Source organism: Diabrotica virgifera, chromosome 1, assembly GCF_917563875.1.
Source record: "Diabrotica virgifera virgifera chromosome 1, PGI_DIABVI_V3a".
NCBI classification, from domain to species: Eukaryota; Metazoa; Arthropoda; class Insecta; order Coleoptera; family Chrysomelidae; genus Diabrotica; species Diabrotica virgifera.
This window is the reverse complement of record NC_065443.1, coordinates 139,268,898-139,277,796: the sequence shown is the minus strand read 5'-3', so window position 1 is coordinate 139,277,796 and position 8,899 is coordinate 139,268,898. Positions and strand designations below refer to the sequence as shown.

The 8,899-nt window shown below is 31.4% G+C and overlaps 1 long non-coding RNA gene across 1 annotated transcript; it reads right to left on the bottom strand.

Moving 5' to 3' along the window:
* Positions 1–1,588, bottom strand: LOC126880925 (uncharacterized). The gene is made up of 3 exons (XR_007696692.1): positions 1,238–1,588; positions 863–1,137; positions 1–503 (listed from the first exon to the last, which is right to left on the bottom strand). It is a non-coding gene; the product is annotated as an uncharacterized LOC126880925 (long non-coding RNA).
* Positions 1,589–8,899: the final 7,311 nt, after the last annotated feature.

Genomic DNA, 8,899 nt, shown 5'->3' with positions numbered 1-8,899 from the left:
TTTGATTTTTAAAACATTTATTTTAGAGTCAAAACATAGTCATACCTTAAACGATAAATGTATATTATCATTACAAGTTGATACTAATTACAAAAATAAATACACATTTAAAAGACCAATACATAATTACTCATGATGAAGAAGTACATTATAATTAAAAATGAATAACCATTTTCATATCACTAAAACACAATGCCAAAGCCATCTTATATTTCAATTCGTTTCTGACCGAACAGTTTCAAAATTCATTAGTTTTTCATCAGAGAATGCATATGTTGCTATCTCCAAACCATGTAGCTGTAACATATGTACATACATTGGGTTCTTCTTCGTCTGTCTTGCCCTGAGCATACTAAGCTAAAAATAGGATTGCTGCAATATGGCTGCAGACTTCACTATTACCGGCCATACGCATACAATGTGAATTTGCTATGTCATCAGAACTGGCTATCACCCCACCCAAGCATTTAGTCATTTAGCATTAGATTTTTGGAAATATTCACCTAAAAAAAATATTTTATTTTTTTGGAAATTCTTCAACTACAAAAATTTATTTTTATTAGAGTATTTGCGTTCTTTACAATGATTGAGAATATTTTATTTAAAATCAGACATTCATATAATATAATTCTAGAACAATCATGACAGTAATTCAAATATATGGCAGTAATAAATCATTTTCAGAGAATTATGGAGTTCGCAGTTTACAGATTAGGAGGATAAACAGATTGGATGATATGTCTGGTTTCATACAGATATATAAACGTAAATAAATCTAATATTTAAAACCAATTTATCCAAAAGACACTAATACTGTTATCCATATATTTCTTAATGGTGAATAAATAAAATAAAGGCATACCTTTCCGACAATAATATGGAAATCAGGAAATCATTAACAATTTTTACTCCATTCAAAACAAATCCAGCTGTAAAATATTTATGTGCCTGAAGGCTTTTGTATGCTTTCATCTGCTGCTTAGAGTAGCAACTGTGACATATCAGACTCCACCAGATATGTATATGTATAAATATCTATAATAGTAACTTGATGGACTGCACTTTACTGTAAAATCCAATTCTGACTGAATTGCGTATGGATCTAAATCCCCAATTATTTTCAGCTTCAATAAATATCTAGAACAATAAAAGAAATAATGTTATTGCTTGCAAAATTCATCATTATTGATAAAAATATCGGGGCAAAATGAACAGTAAAAAAAATTGTTTCGCCTACCTTTCTCGCAACATCTGGAGTTTCCAATAATAATTTCCTTAAATAATCAGTTTGCATTGTGGTAAAGTTTATAAAGTTCGCAAAAACAGGAAACGAAATCCAAATGAATCCAAAATACGACGATAAACAATGAAAAATTATTGAAAAATAGATACAAACATAACCTCTTTGTTAGTTTGTGTGCCAACCAGAGGTCACGTGGTTTGGATTGCCTAATTATTTTTTTGGACTATGGCCTTGACAATTATCCAGTAACCAGGACTAATATAATTGGCCAATATAATTAAAAGTGCGAATTTTAGTATAGAGCGTAGAAATAGGGGTCGCTTTGCCGAACTTGCACGGTCCCAATAACAGAGACGCGGCTAAACACAGTATAGGTTAGGTAATAGGTATTTAGCATAGATTTATAATACTCTAGATTGCGCCTTACGATCTTAAAATGGGTGACGGTTGCGACAGAGATAAATGAGCCTATTTGGTCGGTAGTCTCTTTCTAATTCAAGGGGAGTATCGACGACGTCACTATCCTACTCTGTCGTCGAGTATTTTAGATGGTTTGACAGTTCGAGCGGATGGCGACGAGAACTGGTCGTTTGTCTTCGGACGTGGATAATCCTGGTTCGAATCCCATACCAATCTTTACTTTTTTATTTTTAGTTTAATCAATATTGCGTTTATTAGATATTATTACATCTCTAAAATAAATCTATGCAAAGAAATATATAACACATAAGAAAAACTGTGTAGGTACCTATAGATTTTTAAAAATATAAAAGCCAATGTTATTTTTTTTAATAAGTTAATGGTAGAATACTATAAAGTAATTAAAAATATTCGTAAAAAAATACCAATAATTAATATCAACATAATGTACCATCGATTTATTAATTGAATCGGTCATTTAAAAAATAACACGAGTCACATATTCCTAATTTTACAGAAGAGCAAAGAAAACTTAACTATATAGTCGAAAGATGGATGAAATGGATGACATCAAAATTCAAAGTTATATTGTAGTTTTGTTCCTAATGTTTTTACTGGACTGGTGTCGTTTTTGCACACAACGTTTATCTTAAAGGAGTCTATTCCTCTCAAAAAGTTAGTTTCTCAAAATTGTGGACTTTGCTGTTTTTGAAATGACCGATTCAATTATAAGTAATTAGACATTATTTTTATTTATGAAACTATTGTTACAATTTTTTAAAAAAGTAGAAGCAAAACAAATATTATTCACATCATTCGAATAAGGACGAATTTATATTAATAACGAATGACTTTTATTTTACTATGCAGTTCACAAAATGTATTCCAATATTAACTTACTATACATAGGTACTACATTTATTATCTGCTAGATTTACTTAGGTCCATTTTTCAGAAGTAAAAATATCTAATAAACGCAATATTGATTAAATAAAAATAAAAAAGGTAAAGTTGGTATGGGATTCGAACCACGATTATCCACGTCCGAAGACCAAAGACCATTTCTCGTCACCACCCGCTCCAACTGTCAACACATATTACTCGATAAAGTGGGATAGTCACGTCGTCGATATTCCCCTAAAATTAAAAAGAGACTACCGACCAAATAGGCTCATTTATCTCTGTCGCAACCGTCACCCATTTTAAGATCGCAGGGCGCAATCTAGAGTATTATATATCTATGGTATTTAGTCCATTCCGAAGTTGTAGTTTTGTTTTGACATTTCCCTTCTGACATAACCTATATGTGTATCATAAAATAATATAATATATTATATACAGGCATATTATGCCTTTTTTGCCTTTACACTTACTTGTGAATTGATTTTTTGTTTTATTTATTTACTGAATATAGAGACTTTTAAACTGTCCAAGGTTGTTCTAGCTTTGTTGTTTTAAAATTTGTGATGTTTGTTATAATGATAATAGGAGTCTTATTTAAATTGGTGCATTAAAAGGGATTTATTATATTATTAGCAGTAATTCCAAATGCGAATATTAGAGCAGGGCATTTAGCACAAACTAAATCGATTTTTAAATACAGCACCTAGAGATTTGCAACTTTTTGTATTGTGTTTAGGATGGTGTCAGAAAAAAGGTATACTATAGAAAAATGGGTGGAAATGACCCCCGGTGCTCAAAAATCCTCCACACTCCAGAAGACAACATGTCTTAGCAGTGATCTTGGGCACCAGGTAGTGCATCCAGAAGGTGACGTGACCATAGACATGTTTAAGTCTCTAGACACGAAAAGTTTAAAGTCTCTAGGTGCTGTATTTAAAAGTCGATTTATTCCTATGTTTTTAGTGCTAATGGTCTATATGTTTCAACACTATATCATGCCCAAAACACGCCATAATAATGTGTTTTGAAATGTCATAGAAACCTCATTTGTGACATTATTTACTTTTAATATTATATGACTACTGCATATGCATCCAATTTTCTGTAATTCTTGACGTTTTCGTAATCGAATTTTATCTGCACATTCTTTTGGCACCATCCCTAATTCCTCTAATTTAATCTAATAGCCTTTTAATAGTCTAATGAGATATGATGTAAGGTCCATCTGCACCGATCTGTTTAATGGATTAAAATTATTTGATGTAATTTAGTATGTTTACAAATTATAAAAAAAAGGGTGCCCGATATAATTTTGTTTTGACTATAATTAATGAATAATTAAAAAATTACTTTTTTTATATATTAAACAGTTATTTATGTATCAAGGGCATTAAATAGATGTTTATACCCTAAGGGCGACAAGCTTATAAATTACATAATTATGCATGTGGTGAATATAAAATTTTATGTCATAGCGGTTCATTGCGTCAGTTAAAGTTTTAATTTTATAATATAATAAATTAGAAGAAATACTGTATCGCAGCAGGTATTTAGTACTGTTGGTAGAAAAGTGATGTTGGTTAGCAATTTGGTATTAACATAAACAAAGTTTTTCTATGTGAAATTGTCAAAAAAGTCAGAATGCAAGAGAAATTCGATATTTCTGAAAAAAAGCCAATAAAGCGACTGAGAATCTATTACCAAATAAACGTATCTATGACAAGGAATACGCTAAATTTCAACCATGGATGACAGAAAATAATACTGAATGCGTAAATGAGACTGTACTACTGGCATACACTGTACAGGACGACCAAGAAAAACATGGAACAATAGGATAAGCAAGATTCTCAAAGAAAGAGGGAAGACATAGAGTGAGCCGAAGGAACTAGCTAGAGACAGAAAAGAGTGGTGTACATTTGTAGAAAAAAATTTAACGAGAGCTTGTACACCTCGACACCTTCGGGTATAAGAGGTTTTCGATTATGTATGCATGTTAATTATAGTCAGAACAAAATTATATCGGGCACCCCTTGTTTTTTATAATTGTTACCATACTAAATTACATATCCAATAATTTTAATCCATTATTAAACAGATCGGTGCAGATCGACATTATATTGGATCCTCTACTATAAATAAAAGATCCAAAGTACCAACAATACTGTCAGTAGTCTTAAAATATATTTATTAAAACATACCAACTGTAGAAAAATAATATAACTTATCAAATCTGTTTATTTAAAAAATACAGCTACTATTTATAATTATTATAAATATGATTTATACGTAATCATTTGATTTTAATTTCACACTATCACTTTGGACGGTTATAGTCTTTCTGGCATTATTCGAATTTCACTTTTATCCAATTGCGGTTGCAACTCCAATAGAGTCATGTAACAGTTTTGTAACTTGATTTGTGGACGTCCGTGAGAGCGGTTGCAACTCCACTGGAGATTCCTGTGGCAGTTCTGTACTGGAAACTGTGTCAGAGATATCCTAAAAAAATATTTTTGTTAGATTCCAAAGCCACAAGAATAATGGAAACATATAGCAAAGGAATTTGAAGCAAGATTGAACTTTCCCCATTGCTTCGGTGCCGTTGACGGCAAATATGTGCAGAGTATTCTACCAAATGGGCAAGGTTCCTATTTTTATAACTATAAAGGATTTCATAGTATGGTTTTGATGGCAGTTGTAAATGCTAATTATGAGTTCATAATATACGAATTTGGCGTGAATGGGAGAATTTGTGATGGAGGTGTTATAGAGCAAACAATATTTTACAACAAATTAAAAGAAAATACATTACAAATTCCAGTCTTTGATCGCCTCAGTGGTTCAGATAAAATGCTTAGTGACGTGTTTATTGGTGTTGAAGCTTTTGCCTTAGCTCCACATTTCTTAAAACCGTTTAATCAAAGAGAATTAACAAATGAACGCAAAATATTCAATTACCGCCTGTCAAGGACAAGGCGAGTTGTAGAAAATGCCTTTGGTATTTTAGCTAACAGATTTTGAATTTTCCATACCACTATTAATTTAAATCTAAAAACTGTATATATCATTGTCATGACATATTGTGTACTCCATAACTTTTTGAGAATTAAATATGCTTCAACCTATACTCCCATTGGAAGCTTAGACGTTGACAATAGGAATGGTTTAAGAACAGAAGATTCTAATCTCATTGATATGCAGAGATAACATTATATAAGTATTTCCAGAGACGCCAAGCAAACTAAGGATAAACTTTTTTTATGGTATTTCAATAATGAAGGTAGTGTACCATGACAAAATAGCCATGGTGTAATTCATAATATAGTTTAATTATCGAATTTAATTCAAGTTCTAAATATTGTGAACGTAGATATAGTTTAATAAAGAAATTTTTTTAAATTAATCATGGTTTTTAATTGATAGAAATTTACAAAATACCTTTTCAGGTAGATATGATTATTCCACAAACGCAAATATGCAACAAATATGTGTGTCAAGTGTCAACAATAGAAATAGCAGGAAATTTCTTAGACAGTTAGAAATTCGATTAGCATCTTTTATTTCGACAAAAATTTGGCATCCATGCCCAAAATTCTGCTTAAATTTTTGTAGAGAGTAGAAAGACTTCCGGAGTGGAAATTGAAACACCAATCAGTAGTAAATTAAGAAATGCAATTTTCTTTACACCTACAACAGTGGCTCAATCCCATATGAACATAATACTACATTAAATATGCCACAAGAAAACAGTGTCAGAACTTAGCAGAAATACATAAGTTGATTAATTATTATATTCTATTATTATAAGTATATAAATTTTTTTTGGCAGTAGTACCCCAATATTGGAAAATTAAATACTAAAATGGTAAAAGAAATTTATATGATTTAAAAGAATTCTCTATTTTAGAATGAACTAAAAATATAAAAATAAAATATTGCCTCTTTTAATTTTTCAATCATTAAAGTGTATGCTTCATTCTCTACTTTTCACCTTCCATAATGCATGCCAGCTCAAAAATTTGTACAACTCTTCAATTAAGAATAGGTTTGCAATGCTTCTAATATCACTCATTTCGACTGTCCACCTTGAAAACTTTTGCCGGACTGAACTTCTGACCACACTTCAAGTAAAACTGCACAGGTAAAATCTTCAGCATGTTGACGAGAGTACAGGCGGCGCTTGGAGGCTTACATGTGATACCGTCTTGCTGCTCTTACCTGCGCAAATGAGTCTCTGCAGACATGGTCTCAGGCAAAACGTAGTGTGTAGCCAGTGTATTATACTACAGACCTCAAGGCTCTGAGGATAGTCAGCATAATTTAGATTGCTCAGATTTCTGCATTATCATTATGAATGATATATGTACAACGTTATGCTGTCATGACATTTGCAAAAAAAATTGTTTGTATTGATGGTACCTATGGAACTAATATTGGTGAAGGCGTTGCTGTGGCATACATGATTTCAAATAGAATGAATACTACAATTTCTACCTAATAATATCACTACAGATATGTTTATGAGAGATATAATGGAAACTTTTTATAACGGATGGACAGCAGTGATAATGTGACAGCTGTGTCTAATCGATTATTTTGTTCCTGGCACATTGATTGTGCCTGGAAAACTAATCTAACAAAAATTTCTGTAGTTGAAAAAAGAATGGAAGTATGTATACAAGTGCTTGAAATTTATACAAAGTACTTTAGAAGTTAACAACTTTTAAAAAGATTTGTTGAATTTTCCAACTGGAGAATGATTCTGGTACTGTTAAATTTTATGAGTACCTGAGTAAAAATTATAGTTTGAATACTAAGTCGGGGTTCTACTGTTATAGAAAGGAATTACTAACAAATACAAATATGTACTTGGAGAGTATGCACAGTATTATAAAAAGGTGAAACAACTAGATAAAAGCATGCATAATTTGACACACTACACTCGAGATAAACAAGTGGAAAGACTAATTCAGATAACAAAAGGTTTGTAAATATGTTTTGATTTAATTTTGTCAACATTTTTGTGGCTTTCAGGAAAAAGGACTGATTGATTGACTGCCATTAATTGTAGCCACAAATTATAAATTTGATATTGAAAGTGTGGAAGGAAATGATGAATTTAAAAAATGGATAATTAAAAATAAAACAAACTCAAAAATATGTACTGTTACAGAGAAACTGTTTAATGTATGTTATCTTGTCAGCTACATACTATGTAAAATATGCTACCATTCCTACTCATGTACTTGCCTTGATTATTTTATTAAATTAAATTCAATCAAATCTTTAATTCAATCAAATATTTGCCAGCACATTCACTACCTTTGTATTACATGAGTCACACTAAATAATTAAGTTCCAAGCAGTGATATTTGGGAAGAACTGGAGTCTTCAGCACCTACGCACACATCAAAAACCGAGGGATAGATAGAAATTACATGAGATACTATCTGCTCAGCACTGTAAGTAATTGCATTAGGTCAAAAATGCAACAGTGAAGATATTTTAATGACAGCCGTTAATCAAATTAAAGCTGTGAAAGCCAACAAATTTCACGTTGATCCAAATATGAGACTTGAGAAAATTCAGAAAGGGTGAAACAGGTGTCATTTTCTACCAAGAAAAAGACAGTGTCTACGTCTGGTAAACTATTAAGGAAGCCCAATATCGCAGAGTCCTCCAATTTGAATGAAGTATCCTCTAAATGGTATGTATTTGCATAATGCCTGTACCTATGTGTTGTGAGTACACAATTAAGTAATCAGCAAACTGCATGTCCATTTCTTGTTTAAGTTCACCATTATCTATAAATAGTTTTTCGCAGATTTTAAAACAACAAAACTAGAACAACTTGCAACAGAACAACTCCTCTATATTCAATGAAACAAGAATCAATTCAATTTCAATATACAACTCCTTGTATACAACACAATAAAACACAAAACATAGGTTAGGTTAAATAAAACGGAAATGTCAAAACAAACTACAACTTCGGAATGGACTAAATACCTATTAGGCAATCCAAACCACGTGACTATTTTGACGTTTAAATGGCGGTCGTATGGCATGCAGTATTGCATGCAGTCGATTTTGCTGGTTTACTTGCATTGTTGCACTTGTGCTTTTCGTTGTAGAATTGGTGTTAAAATTGTTTTATTTAGTTACTTGTACCCTTTGAAAAACTGTCTTTTTCAAGACAACATTGCAATATTATTTGTGAGAGTCGGACTTTTGTTTTTATTACAAATATGGCTTTAAAAGAAAGTTCGTATTTGGACCAACTAAGAATAAGCTCTCCTGAAGCCGCAGATAGATATTTGGACAAAATCA